A 20,241-nucleotide genomic window follows, 5' to 3' on the forward strand; every position below is an offset into this window, starting at 1 on the left:
GCAAATATAATCTACCTCACTTAGGGTAAATATTTGGCTACAAATGTATTGAGAGCTCTTTAATTCTTTGTACATTTCTATGATGAGAACCAGAGGAAAGGCAGTGGCAATGCAAGGACTGGAGGGTGAATTTTTTCTTCTCTTATCAGCTGCCCAGATAGGCTAGCTGCCAGTCAAATTAAAAACCTCACTGGAGGAAATGAATGAAGACCTGTAGGTGTAGAAATCTGCTGTTTATACAGCTGCCTCAGGTTCTGCTAATGATCAACGAAAATCAGCCATATCTTCATGGAGCTGTACAAAATTCTGTGGCAGTATCCAGGAGGTTGATTACAGAATTCAGGGCATCCTCAGGTTTATTTTTTTTCCCCTTTATTTTTTTAATCTCCCTTTCAAAGCAAACTTCTGCTTTCTGCCTTCTTCTATTATGGCTTAGAATGCTGGAAAATATCTGGGAAGGAGAGGGGCAGATCTATGATCTACTTGGATGGCAATTAAATATTTAGAAAGTTTGGAAGTACTCACCCATTCTGAAGACAGGATGTTCTGCTTGCAGGAGCAACACCTTATCTTCTCTCATTTATCCGTGTCCTGCTTTTGCGTCTGTATTTCTACGGATTCCAAAAGAAAAGATTTATTCTTCCTAGTCAGAAACAAGCCGAGGTTTCTGTCTGGAGGGTTTCTGTACTGTCTGATCTATCTCATGAACAACCACTTCACATCGTTCACCTGATGAAGGGCTGCAGAATCACAGGGTATCAAATGAGATGTACAGTATAGGAATGACAGCAGTGCACACTGTCTGTGTGGCTGGATCTAGTGTATTGACTCTAATCACAAGGTTTTCAGACAGCCCCTGTATTCTGGATATGCAGGAAGATATTTATACTCTTCTGCTTTTCCTTCATTTCTTGTACTGCTCATCTATTTTTGATTAATGCCTTGATACTCTCTCCCAGGCAATGATGCTACTTTTGGGACACAAACATGGAACAGTTGGAATGTAACACAGATATTTTAATGGCACTGAGAGGTGTGGTAAATCATCTGGTTGTGTTTATTTGTAGGGAGAAAAGGTAACTTGCATCCCTAAATAGCCTTGCCTCATGGGTATGAGCCTACATGTCTGACTGCCATCCTATATCGACACTATACCCAGCAGCCCAGGGACTGGTGTTTATTCAGAAAAGAATTGGCCCATGTACACAGACACACTGATTCTCACAAATGGTTCTGTGTATGCCTTGGCTTCTCGACTTCTGCCAAACTCAAGCCTAAATTCTAGGAAGTAACAATAACATTAACAGGAATCACGTCAGACTTGAAAGTGATTGCTTCAGCTCTGTGAACATGAAATGGACTTATTTTTCTTCCTTAGAAGTGATTTTTAAACATGCCTTGGCTTCTCCGAGCCAGCGGAGTTTCACCCTGCCAGTCAGGTTACGAAGACGAATCTGTTACCCCCTTTTGCAGATGTGGTATGTCAGCCTAGTTACATCACATTTTGATGCAGATGGATCTCTGAAGGAAGCTCCAGTATCCAACCATGTGCTTTCTGCCCCTTGCTATTGATTCTTGTGGTTAGTCTGTTTCTGATTTTATTTTTCTGTGTAGTTTAAGGGCAAGTCTGTGGTTTGCCCCATGTGCCCAAATGAGGGAGCAAGGGTGCAGAAGACTGCCTGAAAATAAATAAATCAGAAACAGATAGACTAATTGCAAGGATAAATGCCAAGGGATGCAGAACACACAGCATCCTCATGATCAGATACGCCTGGACTGTTGGAGGAGGGATGGATGTTTCACCACGTGATGTAACTGCACCACACTGGAGAAGAGATCCAGAGAGTCCTCTTCCTTTCCTGGCTGAGCAAAACCCTCTCATGTGGTTTGCCCACAGGGCATGTCCTAGCATGGGGAGGAACAGCTTCCCTGAGGTAGGGGTGGGGAGAAGTAAGGCTGGGAAATCAGAGGCTGCTTTTGCCTCCCCAATACCTGCCCAAACAGCCAGTGGGGCTAAGCTGACAGGAGGAAGGATGTAATCTACTCCTGGTTGTTTCATGCTGAGGGCACACTACTTCCTTCCATGGAACAAGAGGAGAGTCATGGATGTCATCATGACTCACGGTCTCCCGGGGCAGCATGGCTCTGTGCCATGCCTACAATCAGATGACCCAGAGGGTGAATTAGGAAGGCTTTTGATGTCATTCTCTGAGTGCTGCACCGCAGGAGACAAAGACTTCTTAACGAAACATCAGGCTATATCTTAAACATAACCATGAAACTAACTTTGACTTGCCAGCAGCTGGTACAGACAGTGGCCTCCCTACACCGCTCTGGCACTTAGCATAAGAAATGTCATTATGTGGGTGGATTAGGCAGAACCTGTCAAAGTTGTGTGCGTGTTCTTTGGCTGTGTTTCCCTCCCCAGGCTAATAATGCTGAAGAGTTGGGGAGTGGGTTGACACATTTTCTGGCATGTGTCGTATAACCCAGTGAAGTGGAGGACATGCCAGTCACAAGACTTTTGTGCTTTAGTAAGGCGCAGGCAGCAGGGACATGCTGCAGTGGTTAGCAGTCTTAATCCTCTCTGGGTTCACACTCTTAGTGCCTCCATTGTGGTTACAGCTTCCCCAGGGTTCTCTGACAGACCCGCAGGTATGTTTGGAGGAAAACGTAAGGAGATGTATCCAGGCAGATACTGTTTAAGCTCATGTTACCTACAGAACCTGAAGCTCTTTACAAGTTGACTGACATGATCTCCATAAGAACCACTGAATTTAGCACAGGTGGAAATATTCAGTGCCTGTCTTGCAGTGTGCAGAAATCCTCTGAACCAGTTCAGCAGAGGATACAAAGAATAACTGTAAGAAAAGATTTTTAGGATAGAAGATTCTAAAGCAAGATAACCAGAGACCGATGAAATTTAGGACACAATCACTGTTTCTGGTTCCCAAAACAAGAGTGAGGGGCGTTGATATAAATATTGGGGTGAGAGAATTCCCATGGTCCAGCACAGTCTCAAGGTAAATCATCCTCAGGAGAACAGGGAAGAACAGTGCATTCAGTCTCACAGAGAAGCCTGGTTTTGCACAGCTGCCTGCTTAACACCTGTGCTGAGGAGGTGAAGTTTAGTCTCTGGGCTGAGGCAATATGCCAGGTTGGTTTTTCACAAATCACCATCAGAGAAACAGAAGATGGAGTGAGCATGTATGCCCTGTATGAAAGAAATGCCATCTTCTGTCTCTGCCCATGTGCTGCAAGCTATGTTTGGCTGTTGGAAAAATATGTATCAGCTTAGGTGTTGACTGCGTGCCCCAAAACACACAGGCTATAGGTCTGATGTGACTTGTAGCAGGCACAACACCCAGTTCACTGCTGAGTTGTTGTACTATTTTCCTTGTACCTCATAATATAAAAAAATATAAAAATAATTAAAAAAACCAGTAGAGCCAGTAGCTTCTGCAAGTAACTACAGCTGAACAACAGCTGCTACTCTGATGTAGCATCTGTAGTATCTTAGGTCAAGAACTGCCATGCCCAGGTGCCATGTTCTCATTCCATCTAAAAGCGAAGAGCAGTAGCTGCATAAGTGGTAAAAATGTAACTTGGCAGGCACAGAGGCAACCTGTGTAGGGGAGCTGCACAATAACCTTCTCCCTTCACTTGCTGGTGTTGAGTCACAGTGGGGGATTTTATTAAGTGGGGAACAGAAGGTGCCCCATGGCTGTACCTCCTGCAAACACATCATTGCTGTGACGCAGGTGCAGCTCTGTGTCACACACAGCTTGTCACCAGTTAGTCACTTGGGGACAGGAGCTTGAGGGACTGCAATGGGATGCTCTGAGGGATGTCCTATGCCAATTATGCCATAGGGGAAGAAGAGACAGAGGGTAATGATGAGATGGGAGATGACTCTGGCAATTTATTCATGCTTGCACTGCATGACACTCGTGTGAAGTTGAGACAACCTTCAGCAACACGATGTCTGACACAGAATTTGTATTGTCCCATGACCAGTGTGACCCTGCTCAGATTGCCAGATAATGTCACATCTCTAGTTGTGTAACACCACCATGCTCTCTAGATTCCAGGTCTTTAAACATTATTGAGCTGACAGTTTGTACCCTGTGGTGGGAATTCAAACGTTGTTTATCAGTGGAAATGTTAACTATGTGTCCTTTGTTGGGAGGAAAGCAACCTGATTTCTCATATGTCCACATGTTGAAAGTAGGAACTCACTGGAGAGAAAAAATGTGTGCCAGCAGGAAAAAAGGAAGAGCTTTCATCTTTGTGTGAGTACACAACGTGCAGGGTACACAACAGTGTTTTGGTAGATATCAGTGTTTTGTAATTCAAGGATCACATAACTGGAAAAAATTCCACTGCTGCCATAGTATTTTTCATTTACAAACAAATAAAATTTAAGTTAAACTCTGTTCATTTATTGCTTTTATTTCTCCCCACCATGTTTGTTTCCCTATTTTCTTGTATGGTAATGTGTATGTTGCCTGGTTGCTTGTTTGCTTTTATTTGAAATAACTTTGCATGTAATTTTCTGAAGTCTTGCAGAGCAGAGAGACTAGTAAATGTGTATGTCTATGCACCTTTGTGCATGTACAAAGAATGATGGATAGTTAATAAAATGCACATCACTGGAATCCTTTCATGCTTAAGATCCCCAAACAGAAACTGTGAGTATTCAAACAAAATAGAACTTATCCAAAATGTACATATTTAGCTTAGATAATAGCAGTCCCCAGATATGTGCCTCTTTCTGCATTTGGAAATCTGTCAGGTGAACAAAGAGCAGGATATAGTGTGAATCAGGCTGTCCTAAAAGCTTTATGTGATAGACACACTTTATGGAGTTAGTTCAATTTCTCTCACATTTCAAAAGCAGACTCAGAGCCTAGTTATCATAAGGAAAAACTCCACAAAATAATTTTTTTGTAGTCAAGGACCACAATATTTTTAAAAAGTCAGAATACATGTTAAAAGAACAGTCTGTCCCAAGGCTTATGGTTCAGCTGTAGAAAGTTTCTTCTTGATCCATCCATCTGAAAAATTATTCCTGAAAAGTCATCCTGCATATGGGTGTTTTTGCTATTTTTCAGAGAGAAAAAGTATAAATGAGCTGTAAAGCTTATGTTGTTCTGAACTCTTTCTCTCCTCCTTCACCAATGAGTTCATCAAACAAAATTCCACAAGAAACAAATGTTATTATGAGATTAGCAGAATGAACACCAGAGTTCAGATACTAAACAATTTTTTTTAAAAACAGTGAGCTTAATGACGTGAAGGAAGTTGTAGTTTAAACATCAAGGTCAATTATTTCGTTAAATATTATTTAAAAGTTACTTGTCTTGAAACAAAACCAGAGCTATCCTTTCCCCAAAAATGCAAACAGATGATTCTGCCCTGTTTGTCAGCTTCACTAGATAACTTCTATTTGATCTTCAAATGAAAACAGTTTCTGTTTCAGATTTATACAACAGGCTGCCTCTAAAAAGAAAAAAGATGTTAAGGTTGGACTGCTGTTTACTTTCCCTTCTAATCCTGTGAAAAGATTTGCATAAGAAAAGCAAGTAGATTTGGGTCTAGGTTTTGCTTTCTACATCGAAAGCATGAGCGTCAGTCAGTCCTCTCTATTTATTCAGACAGAAAACGATTGTTTTGTAAGTCAGGTGAGTAGAAAATCTTTCAGTAAGTTCAGCTGGGTTCTTCTAAAAGTAAAGGACTACTTATCAAGACTAAATGGAGTTTAAGTAAATAATTATAATAGTCAAACACTGATAGCTTAAAACCTAACCACCCCAGTTCCATGTCTGTTTCCTCATACCATATACTTGCTTTAAAATAACATCCAGAACTGGTATTCCCTGGATCTTGCAAAGCAGCCCCTTGTATTTGCAGACAGCCTTCTCTCAATTCCTAACAGGATCAGTGTCATGGGGGACTTCAGTGAGCAAAGCAGTGCTGGGTGGTGGTGGGGAGCTCTGGGTCTCACGATCGAGCAAGTGCTGCCAGCTCAAAGTATGACCCCTAGAGCAAACTCTGTAGAATGGGAATAGGGACTCATACCTACAAGAGTGCTGTGAAGCAGAGTAGTTTATTGTGTGCAATGTACTTGAAATTTTTTTTTTTGGTGTACAGAAAGGCAAATTATTATTTTTTAGGAAGAGTATTAGAAGGGATGTTTTGGATCACGGGGTCATGTTCCTTGCTGAGGGTAGTAACCACATCTCAGAAGCTGGTTCTCAAACCAGTCAAATTTCATATTCCAGCTGCTTTGATTCCTTCGTGACTGCGGAAGGCCTTTCTGGGTCCTCACCACTCTGGTGGAGTGAAGGTGCTTTTCTTTTTCCATCTTGAATCCCTTCCTGGATAGTTTGTACTAATTCTTTCTCATATTTTATTTGGGAGAACGGGAGGGAAACTGTCTCACAATTTTCAGATTCATTTGAATTTTTCTCTAAGCCCCAGACACCTGGTGGAAAGACGCCAGCAATGCTGTAGGCTGGTTCGATGTACCAATAAAAATAAAATTAAATTAAAAAAAACCAACCCTCATGTAAGAAAAGCGCCATTCTTAGAAAGCCTCCAGCGTTCCAGCTAGAGCACAAACAGCTGCTTATTTGGGACTCTTCTCGGGTAAATCGACAGCCCCGGGCCAAAGGGGCCGCAGGTCTTGTGGTCTCGCACAAACCCAGACCCCCCCCTGGTGGGGAACACACAGGGGAGAGGGGAAAGAACGAGTAGGGAGAGGGAACCATCCTCAAACAGCGGCTGAAACTTCGCCTGAGGAGGGCCGACGCTCCACTGGGTCGAGCTAAGGCGGAGAAACCTCCGCGGGACGCAGGTCCCCGCCCGGGTTCGGCCCCGCGCCCCCCGCCCGCCCCGCCGGGCTCAGCCCCGCGGCCCCGGGCTCCGCCGCACGGAGAAGGCAGCGGGGCTCGGCGGGGAGGGAGATCGCTGTGTTTGCCTCTTGACTCGGGTTTCCCACCGCCCAGGGAATAAGCGCCTTTATTGGAGCTGCGCTCCCCAGGGCTGGGGGTGATTTTTCGTTTGTTTGGTTTTGACCTTCTTCCTCCGCTGCCTCCCGCAGGCCCGTCCCCGCAGCGGCGGCCCCCAGGGCGGACGGGGCAGCGCACTGCCACCTGTCCCCGGGCGACCCTCGGGCATGAAGAGAAGCAGCCTGTGGGGCTGAAACGGTGGCGAGCGGGAGGGATTCGGGGGCTCTTCGCCGGGATATGGGACAGAGGCAGCGGTCCGTGTCCCTCGGCGACCTGTGAAGGCAGTGCGTGCCCCCCGTGGAAATGCGGTGTGGCAGCAGCTCTCCGCCGGCACGCGGGGCACGGGCTGCTGCGGAGGGGCGCGGGCTGGAGCCAGGGCCAGGTGTGCCATCGGGAAATACCATCTCCAGCCGCGGATCGAAGAGCTTCCAGGCCATGGCTACACGGCTCGACAGGGGAGCAAAAAGCCCGTCCCCATCCCCCCTCGACAACTACAGCCCCCGCAGCCTCCCAGTCCAGTAAAGCTGAAGCAGCAACCGCCAAACGCCCTCGAAAAGACCCTGCTGGACCTCTGAAATCCCAAAGAAAACTGAACACCAAAGTGGGAGCGAGCCAACAAGGCCCACCAGCGAGCCCCCCCGAAACGGGGGACGAGCTGGTCCGCGCCGCCAGCACAGGCGCAGCGTTGCCAGCCCGTGGCTGGCCGCAGGGGGCCCGGCGCCCGGGGGACCACCCTCACCCTCCAACGCCGACTGCTAGTTCCTAATTCCTACGAATTCAACCACATTCCCCCAGGGATAACGGGGGCGGAATGGGGTTTAACCCCCCGAGTTCAATTGCAGTGAAACCACAAGGAAACAGACGCAGGCGAAGGGCAGAGAGCGCGCTCACTGCCGTGTTGCTACCGCAAAACTTGCGGGGGATCGGGGCGCCTCGCACAACGACGGGAAGCAAAGGGAGAGCCTCTCCCGAGGGCTCCAAGCGAGGAGAGAGGAGCCGAAGTAAAGGGGCTTTTCCCGGGAAGCCGGGGCGGGAGCGGCCGGCTGTGCGGGACCAGCCCCCGGTGCGCACCTTCCGCCCCCGCGCAGCTCCGCCGGGACCTGCGCTGGTTTTACACGGGCGATCGCGCCTGGCCGGCTCGCATCGAGCAAGAGCCTTTCCGGGAACAGGCTACTAAGAGCAGCGAGAGCAGGAGGGGGAGGGTGGGTATGAAATAAAAGGCTAAAGAAACAGTGCGATTTTGGGACTAAGACCAAATCCTAACGTGTTACATAAAAGCCACGGGCGGTTCTTATCAGCAAGCCCGTCCTGAAGAGGAACAATCCCCAGGAGCGGCTCCAAAACAACCCTGTTAAAGGAACAATTGTGAAATGCCAACTTCCCACCAGAGTATGAACAGCAGGAGCCGGGCATGTCCTGTCTATAACCGGGCTTCTGACAACCGACAGAGAGGGGAGGGGACGGAGGGGGATCCTCTCTTGACAAGATTTATCAAGAAACATTTAACTGGGCTTTAATCATATTAGCAAGAGCCCAATTAGGGCTGAGAGCGAAGCGAGGCGGCCGGCGGGCTGAGGAGAGGAGGAGGAGCAAGCGATGGAGTCACTCGAGGATAAAGTCCTTTCATCAGGCTGCGCTCTCGGCAAGCAGAGGAGTGCGAATAATCAGTGCCCTTCACTGGGGGGACGGGGGAGGGAGCGGCTGGGGAATGTGTGTAAAGGATCATTAAGGACAGGCAGAAGGGGGTTTTTGTTGTTGTTGTTTTTAATTATTAGGTTATTAAGGTGGTGTCTGTGGGTTCCCTCGGGCGCTGTTCTCAGGGACGGAGCGGGGAAGAAGCGAAGGGGTTCGGAGGCACCTGCTGCACTGCGACAACCTGATCTGCGTGTGCGAATGAGGCTCTCCCTCCCGGGGCAAAGAGGGGCTCCGTCCCTCCCACCCCGCCTCACATCACCGAGGGAGAATTTCCTTAAAAGCCCTTTCCCCGGGTCTCCTCTCCCTGATGTCGAGCCCTTCCCCGGCGCATCCCACCACCCAGCGCGGCTCCTCGTGGGGAGCGCGGCGCCCCACCGCCCCCGGCGGAGCCCAGCCCGGTGGCCAGGGCTCGTCGAAAGCCCCAGGGGAAGCGCTGCGCTGGGAACGCCCAGGTCAGGGGCAGAGGGCAGAAGATGTCCTCCCGGGGTTCAAACTCTCCGTGCTTTCGCGTGGGCAACCTGCCCTGTCCTTAGGGACTCGCTCGCTCCAGCTGTAGGGGATGGGGAGGGCGGAGAGCAAAGAACTAAAGAAAAACTAAAGATGACAGGTGGGAGCAAAGGAAGAGGCTGTGGATGAGCCCATGAACCCCCCCTCCCCGGGTTACACCACCTCGGGGACACGGCGGTGGGAGCGCGGCAGCGGCCGTGACCCTGCCTGTGGCTTTCGAGACATCGCCAGCAGCTGCCGACAGCTGCCCCGATTTCCTGCCCCTCCCCGCGGCCAGGAGAAGGGAGATAAGGCTGTTGGGCAGCGAGGCACCTTTCGCCCAAGAGGAGCCGGATCTTTGCGCCGCGGGGCAGAGGATGCTGTCTTGTTTTTTTTTTTTTAACAGGGCAGGGCCCGAGTGGGGTTTGCCATTCGCACCGACGAGCATCCCCACTGTCGGAAGCCATCTGCCCCGTGCCTGGAGCGTAGGGGCTTTCGCCCCCCACGACGCCCTCCGCCTCCTCCCCGCGCCCTGGGCCGCCTCGGGGACGCGCGGCCCGGGGGGCAGCGCCTCCCCCCCCGCTCCGTGCCCTTTGCGTGACCGTGCCCCCGGCGCACCATCCCTGTCCCACGCTTACCTTTCCGGCCCGGCCGCCGAGGGGCTGCCCCCCCCCGCTCCCGCCCCCCGCCCCGTCTCCGCCATCCCCGCCGCAGGGGTGTCGCACGCCGCCGCGCCGGCACAGCCTCGGCTCTCGCCTTGCGCGCACTCGGCTGGCGCTGGCAGCCCCGCCGGGTTCATCCGAGGACAGCGGCGGCTCCGCGCCGCGGCTCGTCTGGCTGCCAACGCCGCGGCGAGGCTGACGCTGCCGTGGCCGGGGGTGACTCACGGCGGCCCGCGGCAGCCGCCGGGTAGCGGATCCGACAGTCGAACGGGGAGCGGGCACGTCGCGGGCCCGCTCCTCGCCCCCTTCCCCGGGAACCGTGGGCCACCCCTCGCACCCATGCCCCCTCCCCGGCCCCCTCCGCTTCTGCCAAGTGGAATAAACTCCCGGGTTTCCGGCAAATATTCACCCTTCCGACACCGAACGGGAGGCCGCCCCCCTCCCGGCCGGCTCCCCTGTCGGAGGCGGGCCGGGGTCCGTCCCCGCGGCCGGCAGCGCTCCCGGCGGCACCCGCCCCCAACGTAAGTGACCGTCGGACGCGGGAGGGGGTGGCCGTGCCTCGCGCCCCTTTCCCGGCGGGGCTGCGCTCCGGAGCCAGGGCTGGTGCGGGCGGGCGGGCCGGGGCTGGGCCGACCCCCGGCCGTGGCCCCGAGTGCAGCCCGGGCGATGTGCCCCGCGCTGTCCCCGAGGTGCGCCCGGCGTGTGCCCAGGGGACAGCCGCCCGCCCTCACACGGACAAAGGCAAACACAGCCCAGAGCCCGCTTAACGCGGGGCGGGGAGGGGATGCGGGGCGCAGACCGGGACAGGGACCCGGAGTCCGAGTGACGGGCAGCGTCGGTGTCATCACCGTTGTGCTCTGCCCTGCTCGGCAAACACGCGGCAGGGTTTTAGCTGCCTGTGGTTTCCATGGAGTCCTCCTGGCACGTCCCAGCAAAAACGTATGGGAGACGTCTTCATGGCGAGTCTACAGCGGGTCTCCCACATTTGATCAGACCTCCCAGGTGGAGTCTTTTCAGATTCTTTACACTGCGTAGCTCAGCACCAGCAGTGCTTTTGAGAAACATACTTTGTGTATGACATCCCTGTTTTGAAACAGAATTTTGAAGCGAAGTTGTAGCAACACTCATCTTTCAGTCCAAGCTGTCAGCTGGACGCATAGTTTTAAAAGCAGTGGCTCCCTAAAATGAAGAGATTATTAAAAGTTCATTTATTGAGAAGCTCAAGCCACAAAGGTAATGGTAATGAGTGCTACATACTCTGCATATATGCTCAAGTTTCGGATGTAGGATGAAGGCATGAAGTCGGGCCTGTACTTAAAAATACTCTAAAGCTACTTGTCAGAAATGTGCTAAAATGATAAGCCGTGGATTTAGTGACATGGATTATGTTGTCAGTCCTTCAACCTTAAGTTCATCTTTAAGTCCAAATTTCAGCCCTTTGAGAAAAGACAGGAGGAGGAGGAAGAGACTATTATAATTGAAATGCTGACATTGCTAACCATGGCAGTTTGAATTCACTACTATAATAAGACCTCAGCTAGCAGCCTAATCCCAAAGACGTGATGTTATCCAGTAATAATGTAATCAGTTTTCTGGCTGTAACATAGGAGACTGGGAATTGCTTTATTTTATTGATATTTTTGGCCAAAATGTAAAAAAAAAAAAAAAAAATCTATAAGATGCCAGGATTGAGGCAGAAGAGCTACCTTTGCTATTTTAAATAATAAACCAAAGTTCTTCATGAACATTTTTCACTTCAGTGCAGTTTTACAAAAGCATACTTAAAAAGGGCAGCTAGTGAAAATGCAAGCTTTCAACCTAGGAATTGGAGGACAGAAAGGCCCAAGGGTGTAACATTGTTAAAAGTTTTCAGAGAGGTCCCAAAAGCACAAGGTTCACTTTACAAAATAGAAATTTTCTCCTGGGTAATCTCTGAATGAGTTTGCATTGATTTGCAGCTGCAAATTTAAAGGAAAAAGAGGGAAAGAAAATAAATGAAAAAGACAAATGCCCTGTTAGTAAACTATGCCGCAACCATTAAGAAAATTGTGTCAGATACATGAAAAATTGGAAGCTTCTGAGTTTATATATTCAGGATTCTCCATCCCTCATACCTTTCTTTAATACTTATTTTTAAGGAATAGACATTCTGATAATTTTTTAGGCATCTGGCTCTCAAATTAGAAATAACAGCAGAAGTGAATTAACTTGTAAGGTGCATGTGCCAGAGGAACCTTATTAGTGAAATAGTCCATAGAGGGTTAGTCAGTGTTGTTAGTAAGGTCAGAATTTCAGCCACTTTGAAAGTTTTTTTGTTGCAGAAAATTACAAGTATAGGCCATATTATCCCCCTAATTCAGATTTAGAATTTGCTTTTGCTCTTGATGGTGTTCTGCCTGTTTAACCTTAACAAAAATTCACTGTGGTCAGTGGGACTCTTTGGGTTGGGGCCATGTATTCTTTGAAGGAGCAAATCTTAAGTTTCTCCATGTTGCTAGGAAGCATAGCAGTATCAAGACAAAGACGTGAAAGCATGTGAAGACAATGAAAACAAAGTAATGAGTATAGCCAAATCATAACTGCCATTTTAACAGAGTGGCTTGTAAATAACAGAGCCCTACAAGAATACTTGGGTGTGTCTGAGTCAACCCGTTCTGAAAACCATATGATATGCAGCTGCAGAAACTACACAAATTCTTGAAAAACTGTCAACAAAACTTGAAATTTCTTGAAAATCATGTTTCCAAATAAAAGCACTGTTCTGCATGTACGTATACCACATGTTGTCCAGTAACTCTTGAAAAGTAGGCTAAAACTGCTACAGTGACTACTTTGTTCATCTGATCTTCTTAAGGCAACATTAACCCTCTTAAAACTTGCCATTTAACAAAGCATTATTATAAGTATTACAACCATTTGTGAATGTGTGTAGTCTGGGCTGTGGAAAATCAGTGGTTGGCATTCACTGTCAGGCTTACATCCAAAAACATACAAGTTAATTTGCACTACATGACCATTGGCACTACAGAGTAATGAATTGGAAAAGGTATTTTGAGAATATTTTCCAAAGCTGCCCTTATACACTTGCTTGAAGCTAGAAAATAAATGTGATATAATGATAGTTGTTTTGGCTTTATTGTGGAAGATAATATCAGCTTGTGACTACTGACTGGATGTGAAACAAAACTTTATGGCTGTATGGATTGGATGTGGTATGTCAGCAGTCATACAGGGTACTAATGGAAGCATTGTGTATTAGTTCTGTACAAACATTCAAATGACAATTAATTACTGTTTGTCACAAATACAAAATGGGAGGCAATGAAAAATTAATTGAGGAAATTTATGTATGGATACGGAGCATGGTAGTCTGGATGCCAGCTGCCACACAGGAAATCCCCAAACCACTAACTGATGGAAATTTTAAGAACTTAACAGGTTAGGTTCCAAACAATGTTTTCAGTTTGGGGTTTTTTTTGTCATTAAGCCAGGACAGAGAGATTACATTAGCCCAGTATAGACATTTTTGCTTCCTCGGTGCATTGTTCTTGAAGTCTTACCTCCTTTGTCATTACTCCCAATTGCTTAGTTTTTTATTTTTGATATAAAATGTCACCTTTTTTATTGAGAGATTGAGTATGATAGTGGAGGTGGTGTCCTCATGTATACAGGAGGAAAAGAAGCAAGTAAAAGAGGAAAAGGGAAAGAAGAGGGTGTTTGGAGACCACGGAAGGAAGATAGGAAATGTGGGGCTCGCATAAGAATGACTGGTGAGGGGATGGGACAGAAGGAGACTGGACCACTGACCGTGGAAACAGCCGTGTTCTGAGTCTGTTATTTGATCAAACTACTCCTTATTTAACATGCCATGCATTTCTCAGTGGGGATACATCTTGGAATCTGTGTGAAATGGTGAAAGATTGAGAAAGTAAAGACAGAATGAAAAAGCAAGAGGTAATTTCCTAATTTGTTTTGTTTCGATTTCTAAAGCCTGCCTAGCCCACACGTTGGGTAAGGTATGCTTAGAACACTGGAAGAAACTAAGCTGCAGCTGAAACAAAGTTGGAAAGAAATTCCAGTAATTTTAAAGATGATAAAAAATATATGACCACCCATTCTCCCTCCTCCCTCCAGAAGGTCCAACAAAATCATCTACCCCATGGCAAATGCCTGACAACAACATGGTATGTGTATCTACTCTGAAATCAGAGTTCAGGGAATATATATGTAACTGCAACTCATATTTTGTCCCTCTGATATTGTTTACCTGGAACTTTCACACTGTATATTTTTCTACTTTCTTTTTCACTCAATTTTCTTCTTTGCTTTTGGGACAGAAAATCCCTCATGTGGTGTGGTCCAGGTTATACTGAACCATGGATGTCTCATGCAGAGCAGTATCTTATTCCACACATGACTTACTCATGTTGCAAAAGCAGGGTGAGTAATGGGTGCTGGAAGTTAGCTCTATACTGAATTTGGCATCTGGGGTTTCTGTAATAGATTCATGAAGTTCACAGACTACTGCTAGTAATTTCTTATTTTTTCTACCCCCCATTCCTGCCTTTTCCCCCCATTTCTCCAGAGATTTTATGTGGCCCTGGAGGACTTTACTACTTTGCAAAATGATGCAGAACCATATAAAAATGTTCCAAGCACAGTATAAACACACAGGGTATGTTTGTGCTGCAGAAATACCAGATTTTGACCGGACATGTTCCCACAATAGCTCTAGGACTATGGGTCAGCATTTCGTCTTTACCAGCAGCAAGCTTTGCAATGACTGCATGCCTTAGGGATGTACTTAGTGTGTATAGAGGGGAAGTAGTGCTGGACTATTTACATTGCAAGTGGGATGATTTAGGTTGTACCCTGCAACGTCATCCTTGGATACACAGAGAGAAAAACTGATATGCCTGTGATGCTCTCAAGTACATGCTATACGCCTCCAAATACAAGGGCAAATTTGAATTTAGAAAGAAGCTCTCCAATGTGCTAAGTTGCTGATGTAGCACTTGCAGTGAGAAATATACTGGTCCAGATAGAACTTTTGGCAGTACACTCAGGTCAGACAAAGAGGGTCTCAGAAACAGATGCAAAACAAACAAACAGAAGTGTTCAAACCCACAACCAACTTATTATTTGATCTGGAAACAGAACAGAGGGGTTGCCTGTAGCTGCACTTTGTTCAAACTTCTTTTGGGCTTGTGATGTAACTTTGTGTTAGTCCACACAGCTCATGTCAGACTCTGGACTGTGGATTTTCTTACTGATGTTTCTGCAGCCTCTCAGGCTCCTGGGGCTGGTGTGCAAGGGTCTGTTTGTTCAGAGACCTCTATTCAGTGCAAAGAGGTGGTGGCAGAAGTTGCTGTTAATTGTTGCTGTATGGTTAAAGGTTGGGGGTTGCTGTTCAAGCAACTCTCCTCTGCTCTGTTCCAGTTCAAAATTAAGCCACCTAGGTGAAACTAGGGAAAACTGTTAATACAGCTAGTGCTAGATCTCAAAAGAATAGAGACAAGGAAGGTAACCAAAGTTCAGACCCAAAGGATGCATGCAGTATAGAAGTGCTGAGTCCAGTCTTGTGTCCCACTAAACAGATCACAGTCATTTATGAAAAAGGGTCTCATGCTTTCCAGGATAAGCTGGCTGTTTAGTTTGTCTTTCTAACTAGTCAATAAAGCTCAAGCAATGTTCTAGGAATTATCTTTGTATTAAAATTACCTTATTCCTTATGTGTCGACGTCTATATTTGGATGTGAATTGTAGGACCTTGGATCCTAAAATATTTGGAGTCCAGTTAAATTTTGACATGAGAGCAACTGCATTATTTTTCTGTTCATTTTCCTAATCTGTAAACAAGCTTTTGTGCAAGACTATTGGCACTGAAAGTCTGTTTGAAATGGACTTGTGGAAGTGCAAGAGTTCATAACCCTTCTGTTGCAGCAACTGGGAGTGCACTCTGAACACTGAGTGCCTGCTGTAGTGAGAAGTGGTGAGGTCTTCCTTAGCTACTCCTGCAGAATCCTAGGAAAGTCCAGCATTGCTGCCAGCTGCATGACAAAGGACACAGATAGTGCATACAACATCCTTCTCTAACCTTGGCCAGGAAGAATTAATAAGACACTTCATTATTAAATTAAATTCAAATTAAAACACTTCCTGAGGCTGAGCTTCAAACTCTTTAACCTAAGAATGGATTCAGCAGCATCTTGTGAGCTTTGGAGCTCACTAGGTTCCACTTTTACAGCAACAGAACAGTTTTCCATTGTAACCTTTACTTTCTTGTTTATTTAATATGCATGAATTACTGCTGCTGGCTCAATAGGTTAGCAGTTATTTAAAGAATGGTCTGGTAAATTTTTTAGTTCATGTATGGATTATAAAATATAATATCCATCACTATATTCTCTGGTCACTCACTTTATGTTAAGATTTCATTAATATGCTTTTCTTAAATAACAAACAGATCCTGCAGAGCTGGTTAGCCATGTGAGGACCATGTGGTGTAAGCAGTTATAAATACACCAGTAAAAAACATTCCAGAGGATTATAAATCACTATAATGTTCAACTGCAGTGGGTTGGTGAATAGTATCCTTATTAACTTATTAACCACTTATCAAAATGATTTGCCTCGTACTTAGACTTAGGTTTATGTTCAGTGTAAATTTTACATAAAGCCTGACTTTGTTTTCTTTTGCCAGACGTATTTATTTCTGAGTCAAAACTCAGTCTCTTTTGCAAAAAGGAGGAGAATCAAAGAGGCATAATAATCAGCCTAAACTCATCCAAAACACTTTTAAAAATAGCCAGCCCACCTACTGCACTGGGAGATTTTATAGTGCAGTGTACAGAAGCACAGTGTGGAGTAGCTAAGGAGCTGTGCAATATGTAAGCTTTTCAAAATGTACCCGAGGCTGTGGCTCTCTAACCAGTACCAGATCTGCCCCTGCTAGGGCATCTGCCTCTCAGACCTGCACTGCCTTACAGATTGCTGCCCACGGTGTTTAACTCTGCTTTCCATGAGAAATGGCCCTGCATGGATTTTTGTTTCTGAATCAGTGGCTCATAGTGCAGAGGTCTGTGGCAGAAGGTGGTTGAAAAGAGCGAGACGGGGTTGCTGCTCAGTCACTGGTGCGGTGGGTGGCAGTGCATCGGCATTGTCACTTGGGCTGTTACACAGATGGCCTGTATAAACTTGAGTAAAATTCTAGTGGATAGGTCTGCAAAGGGATACAGGCACCCAGCTGCGCTGTGTGGGCCTTGCTAGGCTCCATAAAACCATGCCCAGCTGTCACTCAATTTGTGAGTGTCTGAGCTCTGCCAGGGAGCAAGTTACAAACTGCTTGCAGGTTCTGGTAGGGGTCTTCGGGAAGACCTTTCCTGGACAAGCTTTCCCAGCAGAGTCCTGTGCAAAACTGTTGGAGCCTCTCCTCATACAACAAAACTGTTTCTTGGTGGATCCTGTTATTAGCATGGTGAAATGTAAACACATGATGTATACAGACACAAATTAAATTGTTCTAATTTTCAGAGACCATTTTTAACTTCCCTTCTCTTGCCTCTCCAGCAATCTTCCTCTCTCTTGTTATAAATCTCTGCTTGTGTGTTCCTCTAGCCAGTTTTTATCTGTTTTACCTTTAATTGGTACACATAGTTGGCCAGTTTACCTAGTTTCTCAATAAAGAGTTTATCGGTGAAAGAGCATTTGGCGTGTGAACAGCATACATTGCAAAAGATGCTGAAGGAGGAAGGGCAATATGGAAGTGTATTACCACACTCCAGCTTATGTCAGGTGGTCACATTGCTGTATCTGAGGGGAATCTTGCACCAAAATAAACTTTGAAGTTGACTAAAAAAAAAGGGATTTTCCCATTGTAGAATAAACAGATTGTACTATGCAGGGAAATGAGGTAAGTCAGTCTCATGGTTTTCAGCATCACTCATGCCTTGAAAGGAGAAGGATCTGGGGGACCTCTATCTAGGTACCTTCAGTACCTAAAGGGGCTGAAAAGAGAACTGGGGAGGGACTTCTTACAAGGGCATGGAGTGATAGGACAAGGGGTAATTGCTTTAAACTGATAGAGGGCAGGTTTAGATTATATATTGGGAAGAAATTCTTCACTATGAAGGTAGTGACCCTGGTTTGCTCAAGGAAATTGTGGGTGCCATATCCCTGGAAGTATTCAAAGCCAGGCTGGATAGGGCTCTGAGCACCCTGGTCTAGTGATAGGTGTCTCTGCCCATGGCAGGGAGGTTGGAACTGGATATTCTTTAGGCTTCTTTCCAACCCAACCCATTCTATGGTTCTACGATTTTAAAATAGTTAACTGCCTGTCAGAAACTGCATCTTATTAATGTAAGGCATTTTGGCATTTCCTTTTTGTGTCTTTGTTAGAGAATTTGGTAAGACAGCTTTTGCTTGTTCATACTCTTCGTTCTTAAAATTTGTATATCATCAGTAAATGTTATTTTTTTGCAAAAAGAAGAGTTTGCACTTTCTTCTCTATGAAGACAGAAGTCAAGTCATCCTATTGCTTTAGATTATAATTTTCAGCTTGATTAAACGTGTCAACATGTAGACTTTTACTGCTCTTGACAACAAGGATTGTAACAGTTTACATACTAAGATTTGATAACTTATGTGTCTGTAGAAGTTGATCACTGTAGGAATGGAGTATGATATTAGGCCCTTAATACATTTTGTGAAGGTAGCAAAAAGCAGTTGATAGGGTGAGTCCAAGCTAACATATGGAATGGACCCCACTCTTTCCAAAGGGAAGGAAATTCTCTACTTCTTTATAATTTTTTGAAGACTTTTGGTGCCCTGTGGTAGAAAATATGTTCTCAGGATGAGGGTTGTCTAGACTGTGCACTCCAGATTATTGTAAGCATTTTATTCAGCTGAGAGCCGGAGCTCTGTAAATGGTTGGTGGGATTTGAAAGGACCTCAATGTGCAAGGGCAAAGAGGAACCTGCTGTAGATCTTTTGGGTCCTCTGCTGCCAAGCATATAAATATGGATAAGCATGTCCCACTGACTGCAGCAGAATTTCAAATTAATTTTTTTCAGAAGTTTTTCCAGAGTTGGGATTTTAAGCAGTTTCTGTGTTTAGCTACAGTGTACCAAAGAGTGTGTGCTCATACAGCGAGCTTCCTTGAGCCAATGCAGAAAATCAGGGAGGTTGTTATGCAATTATTGCTGTATATCTTCCTGCTTGTAAGCCTTAATTCAACTCTGATTTTTTTGGTGTGTTTTGTTTAAATCCCTGAAAAGATGTCATTCTCTTGCTGAATGTGTTTTTCCTCTGAAACACAAGCTGTAAATACATACACAGATAATATTATGTGATTTTTTGAGTCATCTGCTTGAAGTTATGTGTTTTATGGTAGGCAAATTTAGAAAATTATCAAACCTCATAAGCTCAGACATAAAAGCTCTTTGACTTGTCTTTGCCATGGAAATTGCAAGTTTTAACATGTAAGTGTATATGTAAAAGAAAAACCCCAGAGGTAACAGACAAGTAGAATTTTGCAGAGTTATTATAGACACAGTGACATCTGGCTTTTATTGCACTTAATGATTCCTAATATTATGTGCCATTTTGTGTTATATAACCATTTATTATTAATCCTCATCTCCTCTTATAAATCAGTTTTCAATGCTCTTTTACCCCCCAAACATATCTTGAGAGAGCATGTGCATATACGTTTATGCCCACTAAAATAAAACTAAAGGTGTACCTCTATATTAAGAATTTTTGAAGTACTTAGAGGTGGATTCTGTGTTCCCCGTGAAATAACTGTTGTCCTAATCATTACCAGGAATTGAACCTGGAACTACAAGAGCTAGAGAATAGCTTGACAATTTGAGCTCAAAAACGCTAAATCTTCTGGCTAACAGTTGTAGGAGAGTCATGCCTTTTGTGGCTCTGGCAGAAGTTACTAGTTGGAGAGGGAATTATGCTTGTGCAACTCAAAATTATTAGTGAAATCCAAGGGAATTTGGGGGTTTGCAGGGAATGCAGAACTGGGCTCTTCCAGGAGCTTCCCAGTAAGCATGAAAGAGGTTTTTTTTGTTTGTGTGTGTGTGATGAGTAGTGAGAAATCCTAACGTCTGACAACATTCTGGCTAAGTGTGCTCTTCAGTTTTCCATTAGTGGTGGCGTAGTCCATCAGTAAATCCTTTCAGGAGTAACCATCTGGCATTTCCTAAACCCTTGTCTGTGTATCATGTAAAACTCAGTGTTACCACTCTAAAGAAAGACCTTGAAAAGTTAAATGCCATTGGAATTTGGTAATGTAGGCCACAGTGTAAACTGTGGTTAGGTTGAGCTGAGGCCTTCTTTAGAGAAAGAACCTGTAATTGATTAAACCCTGCCTCTAG

The 20,241-nt window shown here is 45.8% G+C and overlaps 1 long non-coding RNA gene across 1 annotated transcript in view; it reads left to right on the forward strand.

The window, feature by feature from the left end:
* Positions 1–10,077: 10,077 nt before the first annotated feature.
* Positions 10,078–20,241, forward strand: part of LOC125328037 — a 270,003-nt gene continuing 259,839 nt past the window's right edge. The window contains exon 1 of the long non-coding RNA XR_007204508.1: positions 10,078–10,377. This is a non-coding gene — a long non-coding RNA (uncharacterized LOC125328037). The remainder of the gene's footprint in view (positions 10,378–20,241) is intronic.

This window comes from Corvus hawaiiensis, chromosome 6, assembly GCF_020740725.1.
Source record: "Corvus hawaiiensis isolate bCorHaw1 chromosome 6, bCorHaw1.pri.cur, whole genome shotgun sequence".
NCBI classification, from domain to species: domain Eukaryota; kingdom Metazoa; phylum Chordata; class Aves; order Passeriformes; family Corvidae; genus Corvus; species Corvus hawaiiensis.